The 25,374-nt window shown below is 41.5% G+C and overlaps 1 long non-coding RNA gene across 1 annotated transcript in view; it reads right to left on the bottom strand.

Annotated features, from left to right (window-relative positions):
• The window catches only part of LOC110394816, a 77,130-nt gene continuing 62,160 nt past the window's right edge, over positions 10,405–25,374 (bottom strand). The window contains exons 3-4 of the long non-coding RNA XR_002435929.1: positions 16,572–16,781; positions 10,405–11,319 (exon numbers count right to left, since the gene is read on the bottom strand). This is a non-coding gene — a long non-coding RNA (uncharacterized LOC110394816). The remainder of the gene's footprint in view (positions 11,320–16,571; positions 16,782–25,374) is intronic.

Here is a 25,374-nt window from a genome sequence, read left to right as displayed (position 1 = left end):
AAAATGATGACAAGATCAGGATCACCTTGCTTGAAAAGCTAGAGGGAACCAAGCATACTGAAATGTATGTATTCAAGCAGCTTGTAAATAAATATATATAAGATCAGGTATTGCTAGTTGAGATGATTTTCACCAAATTCAGAGCTGTTCAGAATTGTCCTCTGTGGCTATTATGTTGATGGATCCATTCCTCAATTCCTCTATCACTTTATCTGGTCTAATCTCAGTGAGATTTAAAGGCTTCTAGCACATCTAAATTCAAGACAAAAAAAATCACAATTCAGCCTTAGCAGCAGTATTAACTTGTGTTGTATTTGTGGAAATCTGTATCATTCTGCAGCATTCCTTCTCCTGCTTAGCACAGGTACTACAAAGAAGTTGTGGTTCTACAAAGAGCCTGGCATTTGTGTGTTTAAGTCTTTTGGTCAGGTGTTGAAACGACACTCATTTTTAAAAATGCACCAGAAGAACAAAAAAGACAACATTAGACAAACATTATTTGTCATCGATTGCTTCTTCAAGATTGCTGGGGAACAGAAAGAAAGAAATACCACAAGTAAATAGTGAATGACACTATGTTGTGTGTCAGGTGGTAGATATGACATAGATGAGGACAAAAGGGCCATGCACCCATCTGGGCCAGCATGGCAGAGGCCGAGAATTTTGCACGTTCCACAGTCAAGACATATTCGTTCTCTATATACAGTAAAGTATATTGCTGTTATAGAATCATAGAATCATGGAATCATAGAATTGTAGAATCACCAAGGTTGGAAAAGACCTCGAAGATGATCCAGCCCAACCATGCACCTACCACCAATATTTCCCACTAAACCATGTCCTTCAGTGCAGCATCTAAACATTTCTTGAACACCTCCAGGGACAGTGACTCCACCACCACCAGTGCCTGACCACTCCTTTGGAGAATAAATTTTTCCTAATGTCCAACTGGAATCTCCCCTGGTGCAACTTGAGGCCATTCCCTCTAGTCTTATCACTAGTTACTTGGGAGTGTCTGAGTGTACAGAGAGCAGGGCTAATCTCCCCTTATTTTAGCAATTTAAAAGTCCAATTTGAGCTCATTCTCTGTACTTCTTTTTTAAACAACCAAGAGATAGACTTTCACTCTTAAAACACCACCTCCATGAATGCGAGTATCTAAAGCATGGATTACTTTATTGTCTTCATCTTCTGAGAAGTATTATCCCAAGAAAAGCTTGGGATAATACCATTAACTCAGTACGCAAGCTGTAGTGTGACTCAGTTTAATCCTACACAGTTCTCATACTTTGACAATGAAGAGATCAGACATGCTATGTCAGTCATATGTTCTATGCCATAAGTGGCATTGAGTAAAGTCAGTAGCAAGATAGAAATCAGTCTAGTCTCTCAGCATGGCATGACAGCTAGGGTTGTGACATGAATCTATTGATATTCTACTTGTTTTAAGGTGATTTGAGATAATATCCTTGCATCATGACCACTGGCTAATGTTCACTTCTTTAATGTCTCTGTTTTTTACCATTTGGACATGTCCAGAGTTGTAGATAAGATCCACTGAAATGATAAGTGTACATGTGGATCACATTATCCCATAATAAACAAGATGGGAAACAGTCTTCCTGCTTCTAGGCATAGCAGTCAAACAGGATAAAAAAAATATAACCAATCAAAAGAAAAACAACTCAGTTTCCTAAGACCATATAAAACTTCTTTGAAATCATGTTATACATGAGAGGAAAATGCTCAAAAATCAGAGCTGCCATTAGTTATTCAGCCTCCCCTGCCATCACTACCCTAACACAACTCTCAGAATGATCAAGAAACTGCTGAAAATGCCAAAATACAAAAAGTTGTTTCCCTCATCAGCCACCAAAGGAAAGGGAGCTAGAAAGCTCTCCTGCTAAACACTGAGTTCCTAGTTAGAGAATCCAAAACAAAACCAAGCCACTATGGTAGCTGTTTTTGACGTAGAAAGAAGTCCGGAAACAAGAGCAATATAATATAGTGTGGGTGGAAAGTGTCTAAGGGGCAGAAGTCAGTTGTTTATAGAGGCGGCAGGGAAGCATTCATACTGTGAAGCAGTCCATTAACACTCCACCTCACAGTGTTCTGAATTGTCTCCTTATTACAGAGGCTCCTATCAGGAAAACTGACGGCAGCACAGGAGGTTTTATTCTGCATTATGGAATCTGCCTCCGATGAATATTGATTCCCGAGCAAAAAGGGAAAATTGATCCATCCACTTTCACATTTTTGGGAAGCAAGGTGAGTTTGGTAGCCCTATAAAATGTGTCAGGAAATGAGGGTGCCAGCAAGGGGAGCAGGACATTGCCCTCACCAACAAGGGTTCAGTCCTTCAGTGCCTGAGCAATGAGAACGGTGGAGGTCCAATAGAAGTAGCCATCATCATCCAAGAGTGACCAGAAAAATCTGTAGTAATGGAGCAGAACCCAGCTCAGACCAGTAAGTTGAGTCAGAAAGGTAAGGTAAGATTCAGCAGCGTACAAGGCTGCATGGGCACATTTATCGCAAGGAAAGACCTAGGAAAAGATCCTGACCTTAAATGTGGCTCCCACACATCCTCAAGGAGGTTTCTCGTAAGCGTTGTTTAAGAAGATATGCATTGTTCTCTGGTAACATCATGAGTGCCTCTTTCCATAGGGTGAATCTTACTTTCCTAAAGAAAGTGTCTTAAGAGAGAGAAAATGGAATAAAAGGAACAGATTGCAGATACCAGAGCAGTTACCACACTGTCGGGATAAAAGAAGGAAGAAGTTAGCAATAGGAGACTGAATACTCATGTATTCTGCACATACAACCATAGGCATCTTATACCCGCCCAGTAAGGGAATCTTTTGAAAATGATGGCAGATATTTCATACAAAGCTGAGGAATTCCTGAAAATCAGTGAAATACCTTAACGAGAGTAAAGAGAATGGGACAAAAAGGGGGTCTGCTTTTGGCATAGCCCTCTCTTCTCTACACACCAAGCATGTACGATGATATACATCTTAAAAGGTGTACCTGTCATTTTCCTAGCATCAGGAAATGTGATGGGTGGCAAAGATTGTGCCAAGACATGTTCTCCTCTCAAGTCAAACTGGTTAGTATTTCCATTTACAGTACAAAGGAAGGATTCATGTATTCCAGCAGCAAGATTTATCTGGATTTCCTGCAGCCAAAAATACCACGTGAGCCTGAGTTTGGAATGGCGTAGAACAAATTAAAGGCAGAGGAACTAAGCAGAACATAGAGCAAAATGAGGAAAAAGTTCACACGTAAGAGGAATAACATAAGAATCATAGAATCACAGAATGGTTTGAGTTGGAAGGGACCATTAAAGACCATCTAGTCCAACTCCCTGCAATGAATAGGGACACTCACAGCTCGATCAGGTGCTCAGAGCCCTGCCCAGCCTGAAAGAAACCAATGTTTTTTCACATGTTCCTGAAGCCTGCACTTCCGTGCTTGGTGCCCTCTAAGTGTACAGCTCAGGAGACAAAGGAAAGGGAAAACTCCTGCAACTGAACACAGTGCTTTGCTGTTCCTATTTGAACCAAAATCACAATTCTGTGCACAGCAAATTTTTCAACACCACTGGACATGTTAATAGCTTAAAAGAACTTCAGAGAAAAATGCAGTACACGTTTGTTAATTTGTCAATGAGATAACTGTGTGATCTCATTTGCAGTGCTCTGAGCCACCACCAAAACTATATTTGCTTGCACATGCACTTTTTTTTTTTATAATTCATCAACAGTTAAAGCCTAATTCAAAATTTTCAAAAATATCCACATAGCAAACCACTATGGAGTTTTCTCCCAAGAAATTGCTGATGTGCAAAAATAACACATAAGCTGATCTTTAATTTACTGGCCAAGACTACACTGCATATTTACAGAAAGCTCTCTGATGAGCAGCACTGTTGTGCCCTGTATCCAGCAGTCAGCAGCCCCAGTCTCAGCTGACTGCAAGGACAGGGGCAGCAAGGCCCATCCAAGCAAGGAGGCACAAACCTAATGAAGAATTTCTAGAGTTAAATTGAAAGTAAACAGATGTTAATAATTCACTGCCCATTCATGAAGCTCTTTCAGGAACTGGCTGGAAATTGGAAAAGAAATATCAGCACAATACAGCAGCCCACATTTTATCTGGTTGAAAAGCAATACATTCAGCACTAAATGTGAATGTGAAGTCTTGCCTACTGCAGTGCCCATGAAAAACTCATGCAAACATTCAGGCTAATGGCCCTTGACTAGCAAGATAGGCTGTTCTGTTTGCTGAGCAATTCTGCACCCTGGATATTCACTGAAAATATTATTTTTTGCAGAAGCTTAAGCATGCAGGGATTAACAAACTCTGGGGATGTTCATCTGCTGAAAAATGTGGGACTACTTTAGTCTTGAAAGCAGGTCAAGTCATTTTCCTATCTTCTTCCATTAGAACGTACAACTACCGACAAGAAAATGTGTGATTAAAACTTGCATGGACACTTTCATCGTCACTTTCTGAAAAACAAAATCTACCAGCTGTACGCTGACTCCCATTCAATTTACAAAATAAGCATGACGTCTGGGTGCACCAGGGCAGACGAACTTCAGCGTTACAAAGATCATCTAGAATTCAGTTAGTCCAATTGCCCGGATTAAGCAGGGCCACCTACAGCAGATTGTCCCAGGGAGCACCCGGCTCATTTTCAAATATCTCCAAGGATGGGGACTCCAAATCTCTCTCTGCAACATGTTCCAGTGTTAGACCACCCTCATGGTAAGAAGGTTCTTCTCATGTTTAAAAGACATTTCATAGAACGAATCATAGAATGGCTTGGGTTGGAAATAACTTCGAAGTCCATCCAGTTCCGACTCCTGCCATGGACCAGTTGCCACCCCCCAGGTCAGGTTGCCCAAAGTCTCATCCATGGCCTTGTGCACGTCCAGGGACAGGGCACCCATAGCTCTGGGTGGTGCCAGAGCCTCACTATCCAATATGTTTCCTGTATTTCAGTTTGTGCCTGTTGCTTCTTGCTCTGCCACTGAGAAGAGCTTGCCTCCACCTTCTGTCCTCCCTCCCGTCAGGGGTGAGAACTCTTACAAAAGAGCAGGTAATTTCAGAACAAATATTAAAATGTGCTGTATGACAGTTCTACTTCAAGGCATTGATTGGTTACATGGGCTTGTGTATAGACAGTGCCATGATGAGAATTGTAATTAATACAGAAGCACACTGATATCATATTGATGCATAATATGTTATTTATATACACACAATCAATATAAATGGTAACTAGCTCTGGGTTTGATGAGCCAGCCCTGCATTTGTTGTAGCCTCTCACCATGTTATTTTTGCTAATGAACAGGACAAATGGCAAAACTTACCAGAAAAACACACAGAAGCTTTCGAGCTTAATTGGCTTCTACATTTGGGTCAGCAAATGTTCCTGCTACAAAGCCAGCAAGGGATTCTTGCAACCTATTCATGTTTCTAACCAGCACAACAGCAGCTAAAATGATAGGCAACCATGGCTACCATCGTGGGATCAGCAAACTTCCTTTCACAGCTGTAAATATTTGTAGTGGAGCCAATTAGAGGCGGCATGCTTTTGTCAGCATTGCCTAGGAAACATCAATACCTCCTCCAAAGAATCCCCCACCTCTCCTTATCCTGCCGGCATTTATTGAACAGTAGTGTCAGCTCTGATGGTTAATGTTGCCTCCCACATGCACAGCGTTGGAAACTCTGTTGGCAGTAGGTGGGAAACTGTCCGCAACGTGGCACAAAGCTGCTCCTGAGGGCACCAAAACCTGGGTTCCTGCTCCTTAGCCTTCGGATGAGCCTATGAAACCAGCAGGGAGGCTGCTGTTAATTATCCCAGGCGTGCATTTTCAATTGGCTGCATTCTAAACTGGCTGAAAGATTTCGGGATTATTTTATATAGCTGTTTGTATGCAAAATTCTTGTTCTGAGAAATGCCTTTCAAGGGCATTTGTGGACTGATACATCTGCTCACAGGTTAATTCTGTAAACAAGATTGCTTTGTATAGAAATCATAGATAATATGCTATCTCCTTTCATTCAGAGTGGAAAAAATATATATAACCATATAAATCTCAGAACTATTCAGAAAACAACTCCCCTACGACCTTCAGTAAACAGTACCCCAAAACACAGGGCACCTACGTGCAACGTACCTCAGGTATCGATTTTTTAAGACACAGGCCTCAGTTTATTCTGACAGATTTATACAGTCTTTACCAGGTTTGAACATCCTCAACTTGCACTTGTCAAAGACCTCACTAATGTTCAGGGCAGAATCTAGTTCATGTTAAAAAAAAATGTGAAGCACGTAGGGCAAACCAGGATGGCAATCCCAGAGCTGATTATGCAGTTTTATGTCATGCAGATGACAGACCATTTGAAAAATCTACTGTTAGCTACTTACTGACATCTCCTGTCTCAGTTTCAGAAGTTTTTCAGCTCATTGCTGTGACTGTTCACACAGCTCCTGCTCAGATTTTGGCTAACACCCAGCTAAGGGCTGATGTATACTCGGAGTAATGCCATTAGGTCAATGTGAGAGCAACACGTAGGCCTGGCATGATGGACAGGAGAGCTGTAGGCCATTATGCACCTGCTGTCACCTGCAGCTTGCTGATTCCTGCAGCCGTAATCCTTGTGTATTGATTGTCTGGCATTTTCTTCAGAATCCACTAACTTAATCATAGAATCATAGCATCACCAAGGCTGGAAAAGACCTCCAAGACTGTCCAGTCCAACCATCCACCTACCATCAACATGGAAATGGTATAGACCAAACTTCCATGTTGGAAGGTAGAGATATGTCAGCTTACCCAAAAAGTCTTGAAGCAGATCAAATAGCTTCATACTTCTCAGTATGATACTGGGAATGCTCGTACCATGAAGGAAGATGAAGAACGAGCATTTTCACTACCAGCTAGGGAACTATTTTGCTCACAGCCTTGCAAGTTACAAGCTGTGAATTGCAAATGATGAGTTATGAGTTAGAAAAACATGTGAGTTAGAGACCTCATTAAGCGATGAATTAGTGAATTCACATTAGGCTATTCTGTACGATGAGGATTGAGCCTGTTTATCATGTTTGTTTTCTTTTCTAATGAGTTCATAAAACATAATTTTATTGACATAGTACATTGTCCTGTAAGGCAGGCATTTCCCAAGATCTGTGACATAGTCTTGTTTGTCAAGTGACTTAAGTATGGAGTATGGTTATAAGCACATGCATTCACGTTCATTAGCCATCTCCATAATTCCTCTGGTTTTACAATACAAAGGCGACATCATTCAATCCAGCTGCTGGTTCATCAGAGAAGCAGTGCTGTTGTTCCACAGAGGATATAGGAATACATTTATGAGAATTTTGCATGATTCTTTCTCAAGTCAGTGACAGCAGAAGCCACAGTGGTGCAACGACTCTGCCGCTCTACAGAAAGCACTAATACAAGGCATCTTGCACTTCCCTAATCAGTCGTGCGGTTGGCAAGTGTCGCAGCTGCCCAGCAGATGCTGAAACAGGTTGCACCTGTATGACATGAAAGCAAGCAAGAAAAATGGAGGTCAAAAAGACCTTATTCAAACAGCCCTGAAGCCTTTTCCTCTCCTAAGTGAAGACAGTCAGATGGTGAGAAGATACCAGATGGACCTATTTCTTCTGCCAGCATTTTGATTAGTGCCCCTTTCTGCCCTTTCAACTGACGTGCTGGTTGAAACTCCAGTTTTCCAGCCAGCAGCAGCTGACAACAGCCACAACTGCAGCACAAATGCTTAACTGTCAGTGTCGTTGGGTGAACGAGCAAGAGACACCAGCACCTCGCTAACATATACAGATGTGTTAGTTTTACAGTCAGAAGTGGGACAGCTGTTTACCATCAGTTGGGATAATGAGACCATTGCTCAGTCACGCCAGGATGCAAACATCATCCACTTCCATGAACAGAATGCTGACAGCTCATACTGTGGAAGCTAATACAGTATCTTACTTCTCATGCTGCTATTTAAATCCTCAGAAGAATAGTGGTCAACAAACTTGCCCAAAAGACTGTCAGAAGAAAACTCTGATATGTCAATGCAGTCAGTATAGTTCTGAAGTGGAGCAGATTCTGTTAGAACTGTAAGAAATGTATTTCCAGAGTTACCAGTCTAACCAAAGTCTCGATATTATTAAATATCATTAGAACAGATTGAGAGTAGCTCCAAGGAGAAGAACTTGGGGTTCTTCTCCAGGATGAACAATCAAGGGATTCATATTCATTACTATAGAATAGCTTGCAGATTTTTCAACCTACAGAACAGGAAAACCATTATCAAATCAAAGATGAGAGAATTGCCAGTCCATTAATTCTGCCAGTAACTGAGCTCTGCATGCTGAAGGACGTATCATCACTGACCATGACGCTGTGTTGTCAAATGACTCAGCGTAAATAATACTACAGAAAAAGGAGAGGCCCTGTTCCAGTAGCTTCAGCCATTTGGAAAACATGTGCAGGTGGCAGTTTATATAAGTGTAACATCCAAAACCAGGGGCAAAAGTCCCTGTGGCTGAAGTCCTGCAGAGAAGAGTAAAAGATGGAAGAGTTTGACACATCAGGTTATAGTCCATCTGCAGGTTGTCCATCACCACATGCCTTTCACACGCTGTACAGATAACAGCAACCTAAGGAGAAGAGGGAAGAAGGAATTGGATTGTTTACCATCATATCCCATCTTCTTGCTCTCTTTCTTTGCAGGTGTTTCTGAAAGCAGTGAGAGTTTGTGCCTCAGAGGTCACTTCCCAGATATCCACTGGGATTTGCATCTTTCCTGTAGGTTTCTCCCTTCTCTTCCTAGCTGGCACAGAATGACACATCAGCAAGGGCTTTCCCACCCTTTCTAATAGCATCTTTGTCTATAGATTGTATAGCAATTTAGTTGTATATATATTTGAGGCTGACACACCTAACCACATAGCAGTCCATTCTTAGGTGTTACGGTACACTGGGTAAACTCTCAGGACTGCCACAATACAGAGAGCATCACAAACACTGGAAGAAGATGGCATTTCATCCTACTGGTCCACCTGAATGCACCCTGATACATTTCTGCTCAGCTGGAAAGTCTGTGCTAATGATCTGAAAGCCCGATGTGCTGGGGGGGTGAGTCTGCACACAAATGTGACAAATGTGAAAAGACTCCAAGCATTCATTTAATGTTTCTGCTGCCAACACAGGATCATCAAAGCAAGGAGAGGTTGTGTATCATTGTTCAACGAGCATAGGATTTATTCATTTATTTCAAAGGCATTTTTTTCTGGCAGGGATATCACAGTTCCTGTCATCCCATCTTCAGCAACTATAAATTGCAAAAAAGGAAGAAAACAAATAACAACAATAGTAATAACAGACCATAACACACCTGATCAACTTTTCACTGTGCTGCTTCATAATGCTTGGATGCTGGGGCCTCTTCTATTCAACATCTTTATCAATGATCTTGATGAGGGGATTGAGTGCACCCTCTGTAAGTTTGCAGATGACACCAAGTTGGGAGGGAGTGTTGATCTGCAGGAGGGTAGAAAGGCACTGCAGAGCGACCTGGATAGACTGCATCAATGGGCCAAGGTAAACCATATGAGTTTCAACAGGGCCAAGTGCTGGGTCCTGCACTTTGGTCACAACAACCCCAGGCAACCCTACAAGCTTGGGGAGGAGTGGCTGGAAAGCTGCCTGACGGAAAGGGACCTTGGTGTGCTGATGGACAGTTGGCTGAATATGAGCCAGCAGTGTGCCCACGTGGCCAAGAAGGCCAATGGCATCCTGGCTTGGATCAGGAATGGGGTGGTGAGCAGGACTAGGGAAGTCATCCTGCCCCTGTACTCGGCATGGGTGAGGCCTCACCTCGAGCACTGTGTTCAGTTTTGGGTGCCCCAGTACAGAAAGGACATGGAGGTGCTGGAGCAGGTCCAAAGAAGGGCAACAAGGCTGGGGAAGGGCTTGGAGAATATGCCCTATGAGGAGCGACTGAAGGAACGGGGGCTGTTTAGTCTGGGGAAGAGGAGACTGAGGGGAGACCTCATTGCTCTCTTCAAATACCTGAAAGGTGATTGCAGTGAGAGCAGGGCTGGTCTCTTCTCAGTGGTGACAGGTGACAGGACAAGGGGAAATGGCCTCAAGTTGCTCCAGGGGAGGTTTAGGTTGGATATTAGGAAAAACTTCTTTACAGGAAGGGTTGTTAAGCACTGGAACAGGCTCCCCAGGGAGGTGGTGGAGTCACCATCCCTGAATGTGTTTAAAAACCGTTTGGATGTGGTGCTCAGGGACATGATTTAGCGGTGGGCTGTTAGAGCAGTATGCTTAGGTTGCGGTTGGACTTGATCTTGAAGGTCCTTTCCAACCTGAGCAATTCTATGATTCTATGATTCTATGATTCTGTGATGCCACAACTTCCTTCATATCCAATTTTGTTTTGCTGTAGAAAAATACCCATCTGCCTCTTATAGACTTTTAGTTCACAGAGATGTGGAGCCGGTCTGTGGATCCCAGCAGGATCCAGCTGAGGTTGGGGAAAATGCTCTGTAGTGTATGAACTCAACCAGAACAGAAACAAACCACAGAGATGTTATTATTGCAGAACTGAAGCCACTGATGATGAGAAAATCTGGCCAGCAGTGTAAAGAGGGAAAAAGAGAGAAAAAAATAGATGAGTTAAGGAAAAGTTGGAAGTTTGCATAGAATGAGTTCAAAAATCTGGTATTGTATGGTGTTCAAGCTCTGTCCAACTGCCAGCGTGGGATTCAGGCAAGAGCACAGGTTTCCCCAAGCCACTGCAAAATACTGCTGGCTCTCTAACTAGGGCCCATTCAGCGCAAGCTGTCTGTGCCAAATCTCTTCTAAACACCAGTCAGCCAATTTTATTTCTGCTGCTTATAAAATGGGCCTTCTTTCAGCTTTGACTCTACCTAGTAGTGATGCTCGTGTAATAATGCAAGATCTAATGTTTCCTGAGTGGCCTTCTCTTTCTGTGCTTTGCGGTGAAAAAGAGATGGAAGAGGTGAGGGAGAAGGGGAGACCACTGTGCAGTGCAATTTACTCTGTGACATCGTCACTGTAAAGCACAGCAAAGGGTGGCTGTGAATCTCACATTTTCCTGATACGTTCTCCCTCCTCAGTCATTTCCATGGTGAACCCACATCACACAACCGTGTGCATTTCAAGAGGAGAATCCAGATCGTTTTGGCTGATGGTCCCAGACACTCTAGGTTATCTTATATAAAATGCACTTCTTACTTCTTCCATTTCCTGTGCCCTGAAAGAAAAGAGAGAGAAAAGTGCGGTACATATTATAGCAGCAGTGTCCTTTACAAAAGTCCATTCCACCTCCCCCTGTGACTGTCTGGTGTGTTCTCAGATAGGGAGTCAGTGGCACAACGAAATCCTCTCCAAGTTCACTCTCTCATCTTTCAAAGCTAAAAACTCAATTTCCAAACCTGCCACTTTCCTCATCCTCCAGAAACTCTCTGCTATGTTCGGTCCATTTGCAAACTTTCATTTACTTAAAGTAATAGGCAGAAATAACATAGGTGCTTTTACAAGCATTTTTTCCTTGCAATTTTGAAACTGAGATTCATTTTTCAAAGATTTGCAAGGCTGGATAAGATAATGTGCCCTGCTTTATATATGGGAATAGATTAGGAGCTTTTAATGGCACTTGTCAGGCCTTAAAAACAGTGAGTACCAGGAACAGCCCTTGAGTCCCTACATTAGAAGATAGCTACTGACGTAATTATAGTTTTTTGAGGTGCTTTATGCAACTTGAATGCACATCAGGCCTATTCTTTATGGAACAGTCCACAGAATGAGGGAATTTCCAATATTTTGAAGGGAAATGAATGGGCTACATAATATTGTTGTAAAAAACTTCAATTCTTGGCATATAAGATCTTTAAAAGCCATTCTGGACATAGATTGTCTTGCTGTTTATGACTGTAATTTGATTTCTTTTTGTATTGCATGTACGCTCTTCAAGTAATTGACCTTGTGCACCCTTAGCCCTTAGCATGTTGACTCATTTTTGTATCGGGAGCAAGAAAAATGTTGTATCTCTCATTTTGACATGTACATCCCACAGTATCTAGACCTCTGACTCAATTTTTTTTGGATACGGGTTACTTGATATCATCCTCATTTGGCACCAGAAATGCAGGTTGAAAGCAGACACGAAAATACACATTCAAAGTAATTTTCTCCACCCATGATTTCTCACAACTAGCTTCTGAAAGATCATTTTCAAGTAGTACCATAATTCTTCCTCTTTCCACAGCATGTTGTTACCAAATCCCTTCTTCCAGAGGCTTTATCTATCCATACCAATGTGGATATACTGGCATGTGTACTGCAAAATGGCAGTAAATGCTGAGACCTAATTTGTCTCCCAGATTTTCTCATTCAACAGTTTTGTCCATCTACGCACCCTTGTGGTTTTCTCATGTAAACCTTGTCCAGAATGTATGGATAAGTAGACACTTCACTTATGAGCATTATTCTGTCCTCCATGAATAAAGCAGTGGTTTCTCTGGGCTCCCCATGGAACTACTATTTCAGAGGTGACACATGAGAATAATAGGACCAACCTTTCACATTCCTTGGTTTTGAAACCAAGTTACAAGCTGCTATTGTCTCAAATTTGACAGAAAATTTCTCCAGTTTGTTTACCTGCCCACAGCCTCCAGTCTTGGAAACTCACATCTCAATAGATAAGGAATGTCAACTTCCACATGGTAATGGAGTAGGACCATACATTATAACAACAGCCTGGATCTATTCTCCCTAGCAAAGTAACAGCAGGAAAAGAAAAAAACTACTTTTTTCCTCTCCCTGTGGTACTCTATATGCATAAAAAAATACATCTGTATTTCAGAGACAGTGAACCAAAGAGATTGGGTTCTTGGTAACAGGAGGGTGATTCTCCTTTGAACCTTTCAGGTTTTCTGGTCACCAGGGACCACTGAGATGTGACTTTCAGACCTAGAGGAGCAATGTCTCCTTCATGAAATCCTCTTCTTAACTTATTAGAAGGTTTTTTTTGGACAACTTTCCAGACAACCATGAGTACTAAACCCAGAAGTCATCTATAAAATTACACTGCAGTTTTTCTTCCAGTATTTTATTTTTATAAACTCAATTTGAAACTTTTCAATGTGCTGTAATGGCTTTCATGGCTCATTGTTCAATGCAGTGGTACAGCACAGTCAATCCAATAATAACTCAGAGCCCTTTTAAAATTTCACTTGTTCTCTCCATCATTTCTGATAGCTTTTTTAGATTACTAATTAATAGCAGTGCAAGGGAGCAGTACAAAACTTCTTGTCAAAAATACAGTTAAGACAGCATGTGTTTACTCCATGTTCAGTTCTCAGACTGTGCACCCTTCCTTCCCCCTGCAAATTCAAGGCACTGTAAGTTTGCCGACCTTGTTAACACAACTCTGCTGGGAGCCACACTTTAAAACTCAAAATATCTAACTGCATCTATTGATTCCACAGCCTGCTGGTGTTCTGAAAAACTGAATTGCCTTTGGGAAAAAACTAACCTTGTCATTGCATACTGACAAAGAAAAAGCTCTCTGGTTAAGGCTAGTACAGGCTCTGCCACCCGCCTGCAACAGGGAAAGTTAAAGACTGTTGATTTGGAAATGGGAAATAAAATATAATAGTAGGGAAGAAAAGAAGCTGGCAATCAAACAAGAGTTGAACAAGAGTTTTCAGGGATGAGAACAGTGAAAAATGAGCATGAAGTGGGATGAAAAGAAAATGGGAAAGATTTGAGTTGCAGAGAGGAGGTGAACAAAACGCTCATTTAGACCCTAGCCAAAAAAAAAAAAAAAAAAAAAACCCTTTCACTGAGAGCTGCAGAGCTGCATGGCAATGGAGTTGGGACTTTACAAGTAGGATCACAGAACCATAGAATCACCAAGGTCAGAAAAGACCTCCAAGATCATCCAGTCCAACCGTCCACCTACCACCAATATTTCCCCACTAAACCACGTCCTTTAGAACAACATCTAAACATTTCTTGAATACCTCCAGGGATGGTGACTCCACCACCTACCTGGGCAGCCTGTTCCAGCTCCTAAAGACTCTTACAAAGAAGAAATTTTTCCTAACATCCAATCTGAATCTTCCCTGGTGCAACTTGAGGCCATTCCCTCTCATCCTATCACTAGTTATGAGGGAGAAGAGGCCAACAGCGATCACTGACAAACATCTGCCAGATGCAAACCTGTGGGAAGAGCAGCCAGATTTTCCTCTGCATATGCTACTCCATGTTGGCTGGGTGGGACAGCCCAAGGGGAGGACTAGAGGATGAGAATTTCTCTTCTGCACTCTCTTTAGAGAAAAGGAAGAAACAGTGGAGAATTCCTCAGGGCACCGAAATTTGGAATTGGCATTACTGCCCGCTTTACTTTCAACCCCTCACTTCTTCCTCATGCTCTCTCTTATGTTGTATCTCAAATAACTACAGGTTTCCTCAGTACACACAGCAGTCATTTCCACTGTAATAATCTATACTCCATCAGCACAGATCTGGAGGAGTGACAGTTGCAATATCCCAGCTATAACGTTGTTCCATTCATTGAATGAGGGAGATAAGGAAAGAAGAAAAAAAATTGTCGAAGTTGTTTCTAAAAGCCAAAAATATAAATAAATAAATAAAGCCTAAATAAATAAAGCCAAAATAAATAAGAAATAAATCAAAGTTAATCATTCTGGAACCCAGAAACGCTAATGTCAAGTGGAAAGCACGTGTTCAAGAGCCAGTGTTGATTCCTAGGGCTGCTTTTCTGCCTTTGAAGTATCTTTGGGCTGATAATGAAACTGCTCTCAGCAAGAATGAGAGAAAAACACTAGAGGTTCTCAAAGAAATGAAAAAGCTTTCTACATTCAGGTTGGTAGAGCCTGTGGCTAGCTGGATGTTTGGCAGAATGAAAGTCTATCATGTTTTTTTTTGTGAGAGGCTCCTTGCTGATGTTTCAAAGACAAGAGACAAAACTTTCTATTCAAGATCATAGACGTCTCTCCAGCCTTGAGAAGGCACATCATTGCCTACATTCTGAAAAATATTGGAGAAACAATGGGAATAATTTCTTTCAAACATCCTGCATCTGGACTGTGAAAGTTCTTGCCAGCTACAACAGCTATGTGAACTGACTACTGCCAGAATAACAAGGTACATCTGAGAAGCTGTTTGTTCTTGGTAAAAGCAGTGGAGTTTAATGCTCATTGAGGATCAGTCCATTGTGTGGGATAGACTGCACAATGGGATGGAACCTGTCTGGGAACACAGGAACTGGGAACAGAATAGCTGAATCCCAGGGACGGCCTCATGTTGGGATGAAAATTTTTGTGCACGGGGTACCTGCAGAAGTTTAGATTTTCAGGTAAATGAGCTTTTGCCTAGAACCTCATCTTATTCCAGTAAAGGGAGGGAGAATCACACACAAATCCAACAGAGAATACGAACATACAAACCAGGAACAGAGTGTCCTCCCTTCATGTCTGCCTATGAGAAACACTTACATGGGTTCCCCAGTTCCCTCTCTCAAGAAGGGTCATTACCATAAGGGCCAGAGTTTGAACAGCACCCTCCATTTTTTCTTCAAAGTGGAAACTTCTCCCCATGTGCTCTAGCAAAAAAAAAGACACTGAACGTGAGAATGATCTCATAAAAGCATTCGGGTTTGGAACCTCATTTTTAGGTTGTGCTGTTCTGACAGAGGGAAGGAGCATCTTTTTTTTTTTTTTTTCTGTGGGATCTGCCACAGTGAAGGCAGAACTCCCACATGCACAGAACAAAGGACTTGAAGAGAAGCACACAGAGATGTCCTCTCTGTAGGAGAAACCTTCAGCATGGCCCCATTGTGGTGCCTGCAGTCAATTCTAACTCATTGTGCAGACTCATTCTCTTTTCTCTCTCATTTCTAGCTGCAGCACTGACGCTTTCTCCAGATGTCACCCTCTGTAGGGTTAGTCCTGTAAGTTTGGGCAACCTTTCATTGGTTTGTTTTCCCTCTTGGCTTGCAAGAGGAAAGGCATAAAGGCAAATATGGAAGCACCTGCAGGAAGATTCCATGAAATAGCAGGAGGAAACATATGTAGATACCAACCACAACTTCAACCTTTACCTTTTTCACAAACACTATCTTTCCTTTGAAACCTTTTAAAGAACCTGAATATCCTTCCCTAGGCTTCCTCAGTGTGATGACTGCTAGATCAAGAGTCTTCTAGTTTCTTCTTCTGATTCCCACTGGACTGATGTTGACCAGTGTTTTGATCACCAGGAGAGCAATATTAAGGGATGTAACGCAGGCTTGCAGCTGCAAATACCAAATATTGCATGTGGAGAACAGCAGTCAAGCTTTTCAGCTTCTGAAAATGTCTCCATCTATGAAAGCAGAACAAGTAGCCTGGAGAAATCATATGGAGTTAAGAAAAATAACTGGACTCAATCTTGAGAGAGGACAACACATTAATGCATACAAAACCACTCTTCTGTTAATACCTATGGGTGCTGTTCCTCTCTCTTTAATTGCCATCTTGATGCTGGTTTAGCAGTGTCAGGCATTTGCAGGAAATCTTGTGCCCTATTAATTGGTGCACCCTGCTGCGGAGATCCGGGCTCGGTGCTGTTAGGCTCTGTGATAAACACTTGAAGGAGAATGGGTACCATATTTCTGTTAAACACATCAAACATCCAGGGAGAAGATCAATGCTGAAAATGAGAAAATAATATATTATTTTAAATATAGCAACTGTTACAAACTTTAGAATTTTGGCTTTGGCCTAATGAAGTCAGACCTGAACTCAGTATGTAAAATGATAGAAACAAGTGCATCTTCTTTTTAAGGAAATAGCTTTATTACGACGAACAGATAATGGTTATAGCAGCATACAGAAGTCAATAATTCAACTCAGTCACTACCAATATTCTTCAATCTTTATAAAATCTATCCAAAGCAAGCAACATTATCTGGTACTAAGTGGTACCACTTAGTGATACTGTGGGACGTGGTTCAGTGGGCAATATTGGTAGTAGGTGGATGGTTGGACTAGATGATCGTAGAGGTCTTTTCCAACCTTAATGATTCTATGATTCTATGATTCTAAGCTTGATCCAGTCTGAGAACCGTAATAGTGATGAACAATTCTGATTTGGCCAGCAGTGTAAGATGATTTTGGTCCTGCTGCAGACAACTTTAATGCCTTAAACAAGCATGCTCAGTGTTTCATCAGCAAACGCTCTTTGTGAAAGCTTCCTCGTTTCCATGATCTGCTATTTGCCCCACCTCCAAAGATATGATTCTGTTAGGAGAGCTGGGCATGTGGAAGAAAGCTGACACTGCCTAAAAGCATTAAGAAGAAAAGAAATGACAGTTATATCCAGCAGTAGCCAGACATGACAAAGACAAAAAACATTTTACTGTGTACTGGATGGAAAATATTTTGTTTGTGGACCACATTTTCATTCCCTGCAGGGTAGAAAGTGAAAACGTCACTGTAAGTTGTAACTGAAGTGACAGCTGGAGTTAAACCATAGGCCATGTATTAGTGGGAGTGAAAAATACACATAATGAAATACAAATATAAACTACAAATGCTAAATACTAACATGGTAATATGCAACATATGTAGCATAAGGCATCCATATGTAATAGCAGCGTATATGAAGTGTCTTCTAAGGCGCTGAGTGTTACATGGATTTGTATGGCAGCAAAGAGGAGGTTCCTTTCCAAGCAATCCAAGAACTGGAGAGAGATTTCCTTCACATCTCTGACTCATTGCCACTGATCTGAATATATAATGAGTCTCAGTATATTGAATGAGGAAAGGGCAAAGAAGTCACTGAAGTCTGAGGCTTGCAGATCTGATAGCAGATGGTGAGGAAAACCAGAGCTCTTCCAGAGCACCGGAAGTTTAATCTTTAAACTTCAGAATCATGATCACCCCTCATGTAAATAGCCATGCTTTGCCACAACATCCTTCTAGTTGGTCTCTGCTGAAATTTAAGTTGACAACCTTGAACATGCCTTGATCCCTGAAGGCTAATGATTACGGGGAGAAGGCCTCTGGATTCTAAGGACCATTATGAGGAACTGTTTTTACATTATGAATGGACCAATTTGGCCATGACCCCTAAGTGGCCATGCATGTTCTTGTTCAGAGCAGATCTTGCTCAGAGTGGCACCAAATTGTGCCTAGTCACTGTTGGAGGGGGGGGTACTAGTTTGCATAGATTCCTCTATCTAGGATTCAGTAAGGCCTTTTGCAGAGTCTCCCACAACGTCCTTCTCTCCAAATTGGAAAGATAAGGATTTGAGGGGCGGAGCATTCAATGGACAAGGAACTGGTTGTGAGATTGTACCTAGGGTGGTGATCAATGGCTCAATGTCCAGATGGAGATCAGTGAGAGTGGTGTCCCTCAGAGGTCAGTACTGGGACCATCTTCATCAATGACATCAACAGTGGATCAAGTACGCCCTCAGCAGCTTGCAGATGACACCAAGCTGTGTGGTGCAGTCAACACACCTGAGGGATGGGATGCCAGAGACACCTAGACAGGCCAAGCAGTGGACCCAGGAGAACCACATGGGGTTCAACAAAGCCAAGTGCAAGGTCTACAGCTAGTTTGTGGAACTCCTGCTATCATCACAAGCTGCGGGTGTAAGGGCTGAGTACCTGGAATATTGCATCCAGATGTGGAGTCCTCAAAACAGGACAGTGGAGCGTGTCCAGAGGAGGGCCATGAAAATGACCTAAGAGATGGGTATGTCCCTACGAGGACAGGCTGAGAGCTGGGGTTGTGCAGCTGGAGAAGGGAAGGCTGCGGGGAGAGGTGAGAGCGGCATTCAGTATCTAAAGGGGCTGTACGAAGGAAGGAGACAGACTCTGTAGCAGGATTGGTGTGGTAGGGCAAGGGGAAATGGCTTCAGACTAAAAGAAGGGAGATTTAGACTGGATATAAGGAAGACGTTGTTTACAATATGGGTGGTGAGGTGGTGAGGTTGCCCAGAGAGGTGGTGGTGCCCTGTCCCTGCAGACACCCAAGGTCAGGAGACGGGGCTCTGAGCAGCTGGTGGAGCTGTGGGTGTCCCTGTGCATCGCAGGGAGTGGAACCAGACGGCCTTTAAAGGTCCCTTCCAACTCAAACAATTCTATGATTCTAGATCAAACCATGCCAGAGATCATGCTAAAAATTTAGTAGTATAGATTACTGTCAAACAGTGCTTGTTTCCCACCACTGTTTAGTTTTAGCAGTGCACATGTAGCTCTAAAGAACAAATAACAAGTAGAAAAAAAAATAATTTATTTTCCAGAGCTTTTTCCTGTCTAGTATTAACATGGGAGAAGTGCTTTCTTTGGTGACTACCGTCCACCAGCAGCCTGGCTGCTGCATAGAGCAGTTATGTACATGTTTTTGGGACGCATGGTATTGCAACGTATAAAGGAAAACATGTCAGATTACGCAACGGTATTTTCATGGCATAATTCACTTCACAATCAGAAGAAAATGCTCTATCAATGGCTACAGAACTGCGTGTTTTGTAAGAACTTTATGTCTTATAAGAACTTTATGGTGTCTGGGGGGGAAGAATACCGAGGCAGTCTGTGAATATGCATGCAAAGCTCTGCAGCAGAGTGGTAACCTAGCAACACCGACAACCCAACCTTGAAAAGACTTTTATCTAATGTTCTGGTTCATACAGCGAGCAAGACACAGGGGGAAAGCGTGTGGCTGGTGTCAGCAAAGTTTGTCTGCAAATTAGCTTTGATAATCTCTTATACCTTAGGCCTATGAAGCAGGAGTACAACAGCCCACAGAGCAGGACGGAGGTATTATCACCACGCTGCTGCACTGCTGGCATAAAAGCATGGAGGAGGAGTTATTTGCTGGCAAATCCTTGCCCTTGGAGCAGTGTCTGTGTTGCTGGAACCTCCCAGTTGGAAAGAGAAACCCCCCCAGTTATTTTGGCAGGGAATGACTGGTGGAAGAACATCAGCTCTTAGGAGTACACAAGACTGAAGAAAATGAGCCCCATACCTTTCCTACCCCTCCAGATTAAGATGCACAGGAAGAAACTGTTCCCTTTAATAAGTCCCAGCACAGAGACAATCTACTTGCATGCATAAGTTATCTCTTTGTTTGTTCACTTATTTCCTTCCACAATATCCTTCTAGCCAAAATTGAGAGTTATGGACTGGAGCAGGTGTCTGAAAACGTGGCTGTACCAGCAGGCTGCAGAGGCAGCCATCAATAGATCTAAGCTTAACTGGTAGTTGGTTATGAGCAGCGGTCCTCAGAGGTCTCACATGTCCCACTGGAGTCACATTGTACAGAGACAGTCTTCAACATAGCTGGAGCTTTGGAAGCGACCTAGTTTTAATAAACCAAGGCATTCAGGAGGCTTTAGTGCTCACTGTGTGGAGGAGGATTGAAAGCAGTAAGATAAGAGGATCCCATGACTGTGAAAAAAACCCACTCAAAAATGTTAAGCTTGAGGGGTGCAGCACAGAAGTGAGGAATCAGCAGTATAGACTGCTTAGTTACAGAGTGTCTTGCAGTTCCATGCAATTACTACAAGAGCTTAAGAAAGAAGGAAAGACCCAGATGCAGACATCTGTTAACAATAAAAGCTGACATGCTACATTTATGTATCGCACAAAACATAATCAGGATTCAATCTGCTAGGTTTTATTTTCAGTGCTGTTAGGAATTCAAAGTGCATTTTCATGTATGTGATCATTTTACTTAAAAAGCATCTGTCTTTCAGGCATTTGTACAGAAATGGGTGTATTTCTCACCAGATAAATTCTGTCGCTGCTACTGCTGTCCCCCTTTAGCATGCATCAAAGATCAGCTGCATAGACCGACAGGGAACTGAAGTAAATTTTGAAATATTGTCAACTACTCATTAGATGATGGGCTGTTCTTACTTTCTCTGCCCATGGCAGGGGGTTCGAACTCGATCTTTGAGGTCCCTTCCAACCCAAGCCATTCTGTGATTCATTCTATGATTTTATGATTCTTCATTGACTTCCCAACATTGGAAACTGGACAACAAATGTATATTCCTCTTTTGCTAATGCCCAAAGATGCTGTTCTGAAAAATAAACATTCATTTTTAGGAACTGCATTCTGAGAGATTTAGTTATAGTAAAGACAGACTGAGAATCCATTTTTTAGAGTAACTAATAAGAATATATATCAAGAGTAGGAGGAATGAAATATAAGTGAAAAATTTTCTAGGCCATGCAAGCAAGAAATATGTAGCTGAAATGAAGAGAAAAATCAGTATTATATTGAGCATCTTTAATATGCCTGGAGTATAACCAATAACTTTGATAAATTTGCAGAAGTATGAGAGACTGATATGACAAATTTAAAACCAAGCAAAATCGCAAAACTTCTCCAAAAGAGTGGTCAGGCACTGGAATGGGATGCCCAGGGGGTGGTGGAGTCACCGTCCCTGGAGGTGTTCAAGAAACATTTAGATGTTGTACTGAGAGACATGGTTTAGTGGGAAATATTGGTGGTAGGTGCATGGTTGGACTGGATGATGTTGGAGGTCTTTTCCAACCTTGATGATTCTATGATTCTATGGCTAATGAGATAATCGGTCAATCTTATGCCTCTCACTTCTTAAAACACTTAAAAAACCTGTCGGCAGCAGTCTATGCTCACCAAAACAATGAGTCCAATACATATAAAATGTCCTGTAATTTTATCGGTCTAGCTGAAGAATCAGAAACACCACGTACAGTATCAGATACTGTGACCTCTAGTATATACACATATTTTCTATATCTACATGAAGAGAACAATGACCATAGAATCACAGAATCGTTAAGGCTGGAGAAGTCCTTTGAGATCCCCAAGTCCAACCCCTCCCCACCCTCACCATGCCCACTCACTATGTCCCCCAGTGCCACATCTCCATGGTTCTTTATCTGACATTTGTTGATCTTCCCAATGGGAAAAGCCCAATGCTGAATAATGATAGAGTGGAAAATGTGTCTAGAAGTGACAATTTGAGTGGTAGAGCATGGCGAGCTGTATCTCCATTCTAAATAACATCACCCCAGCAGAAAAACAATGAATGATTTTGCTCTTAAATATCCCTGTTCAAGACTTGCAGAGCTCTTTGCATATTCATACAGGGACACACCTCATGTTGTTAAAACCTCTGCTTTAACTTCAGTTGAGTGCTGCTTGCATGCTTTGTATCTGCATTATTTCTGTCTATGGGCTGTAAAGAATGTGGAGAAACTTCGCATGAGATGTACCCTATCCTACTTCCCATGTGCTGACATAAGGAATCCTTGATGCACTCCATGAATGTGTCAGCTTACTGTGCTCCCAACATGAAAATTGCCGATGGTAACAAAACTGTACGAAGAAGATATCCTAAGAGCATGCAGTCCCTGTGTCAAACTACTGAAAAGGCACAATGGCTACAGAATCTGAATGGTACACAAAAATTAACATTGTTTTGATAGCACCAAGAGGTATCTCCGCAGGTAAAGATATGAAAGCCATGCCCAGGAGTGCTCCTTGGGATGTCCTCTGCTACCCTGAGTGTTCTGGAGCAAGAAATAATGCACACAGGTGTTACCGATATTTCACTGACAACTGAAATTTTGTGGTGTTTTTTCAGTGTTTATTCATTCGTATGGCAAGATAGGTGAAATAACAGTCCTGATTTTGGACTCAAACACCTTCTTGATGATTTCATTCCATTTGTTTTCCCTTGACCTTTCATGTCGGTATTTTACCTTCAGAAAAACCCATGAGCTCTCCACTTACAGCTTCAGCCTCTCTCAGGCTTCTTCTCAAACTAAAAATCTGTTTTCATCCCTCAGAGATAGCGATAGGATCGTGGCCAGAAAGGTTAATTGCTTTTTACAGGCAGCTCAGTATCAAAGAAATATTTATTTCCCTCCCCTCAGCTCTAGCAAATTCCTGTGAAACAAGTTCTAAACGTATGTGGAACAAAGGAAAAGCCTCCCTGTTTTTCGTGTTTCATATAATTTTTGTCCTTGTTCAAAATGTGGCTGCAAGCAGCAGAAAAAGAAGGACCTTAATAAGGTGTATTTATTCTAAATGAAAGTAAGTAGCCTCGGGACTTCAATGATCACTTTTCAACAGAAGGATGATAGAAGCTGTACTCAGGGAGGCACGGGATGGAAAGCCTCTTCTTCCTGAGCTCTTCAAACAAACAGGTGGGGGAAAATGAAAGAAACAGAACAGAAAATAAAATTATGATCAAGTCCAGAACTGCACCAAGAGAATTAATCAAGGCAAAAAAAAAAAAAACAACAACAACAAAAACCCACCAAAAACATCAAAACAGCATTTTCATCAGAAGTGAGCATGTTTGTTGTTGGTAGAAAGTAGCTTTCACGCTGACAAAGAACAAAAATAGCTCAGTGTACCCAAAAAGACAATATGCTATGGCTAATCTCCGAATTGGCTTGACTGAAATTACCAAAATTGAGATGAAATTCCAAGGTGGCACTTTGAATCAGGAAGTACGGAACATCCAGTGATTCCTGATGTCCTCTAGGGTACACCATGAGCATCAAGAAAGATGTTGGGCATGAAGATTCAGCAGCTCAGTGTAAAGTATTGGCAACAAAAAGATGCTGGTGTTTAATATTTGCTGTGTTGAAGGAAATTGTGGCCAGGATATTCATAGATTGAAGCTCAAACTCAAGGGCATAATAACTATATAACGATTCTGTGATTCTTGTGATTCTGTATTTCTAACTACCTTTTACTTTTCCCTATTCCCAGCATTACTTCTTCAAAGTTTCCCTGTTTTTGTGTCTGAACTCCTGGCTACTTTCTCAGGAGTCTTCATTTTTAATTAATTTTGGGTTTCAGTTGCTATGTTTCTGACAGGTTTCTTTCTCTTTACTTCTCATTAAAAATTTTCATCTGAAACAAATTGTAATTTTTAGATATTATGGAGAAGTTTTATGAAGAAAAGAATTAAAGCAGATAGTGACTGGGACCACAATAAAGAATTTTAACTGAAAAGTACATATATGCATTAATTAAATATCTAGGGAATCCTCATGAATAATTTTACAGAAGGAACATTACTGTTTCAAACAGCAGTAGAAAAACAGGCAAGAAAACTCCTTTATCCTTCAGATGATTATCGGGACTTGACTTGTCAATAAATTTGGGTTTTAAAATGAGTTTTGAAAGTGAATTTTCAATCAAGTAGTTTCTCAAGTCCAAAAGGCTCCACTGGGAATTGAGCAATTCAAAGAAAACAGATTTCGGAATAGCACACAATGCTCAGAAATATTCCCTGCAATGAAGGAAGTTAAGTTTGTACAGCAGAGGAGGAGAAAAAAGATTAACAACCCATTAGCATCAGAGAATGGTGACACATCAAATTCACATCAGTCTTCCCCTCTCTTTGGGTGGAAGTGAAGTTGAACTGATATAGAGTCAACTGAAGAGACACTGATAAGAGCAAACATGGACAAAGGCTTGCTATTAGGACAAGAGCAGGAACATAAGAACAGAAGGAGAGGGAGGACAGAAAGAATGTCTCAGGAAAGAACAGTAATATTGGGAAAGAGGTGAAGAGGAAGAGGGAAAAAAGGTAAAAACTGATGAGCAGAAAAGGACAGCAGGAAATTGAGGCCTGTAATGGAGGCTTATTCTCCTAACTCAGGACGTGGTAGATGGAAAGCTGACAGACCAACGCTTCCTTCTGCTGTCAGTATCTAAAATTTGCCATGGTACCATAGCGGTACAGAGCTTTGGCATACAAATAAGATGGGAATAATTAACCAACGTAATAATAATAGCAATTACAAGACAATCAGGTTGAATAGAAAATGGCTGAATTTCAAAGTAAAGGACAAAGTTACAATATATTAAAAAAAGAGATTAAAATGGATGGGCAATGTCTTCTTAAAATAGTAGGGAAAAAAGAATTTAGAAGTGCAACAACGATTTTAAAGGATTGTAAGGAACAAGCAGTATTTGTTTCAGAAGAGACAGCGGGTATTTTTGGACGTATTACAAATTTTCCTGCCTTTAATGGAAAAAGGAAAAATTAGTCAGATTATAAATAAATACTCTTGCTTCAATTAAGAAATTAGAACATTCCTGAATTGTGGCCATTCCTTACTTGTAAAATGAAGTATTTTTTAAAAATAATAAAGAAAAAAGTCCAGAAAGGTTTGGGATCTAATGTTGTGAAGCTGTTGTAAGCAGTGTGAAATTTTGTACCATTAGACTTGTTAACCTCATCATTCAAATCAAACATATTCCTTCCTCTGGA

This window comes from Numida meleagris, chromosome 2 (genome assembly GCF_002078875.1).
Source record: "Numida meleagris isolate 19003 breed g44 Domestic line chromosome 2, NumMel1.0, whole genome shotgun sequence".
In the NCBI taxonomy this organism is placed as follows: domain Eukaryota; kingdom Metazoa; phylum Chordata; class Aves; order Galliformes; family Numididae; genus Numida; species Numida meleagris.
The sequence above is the reverse complement of the archived record's forward strand: the minus strand, read 5'-3'. Positions and strand labels throughout refer to the sequence as shown.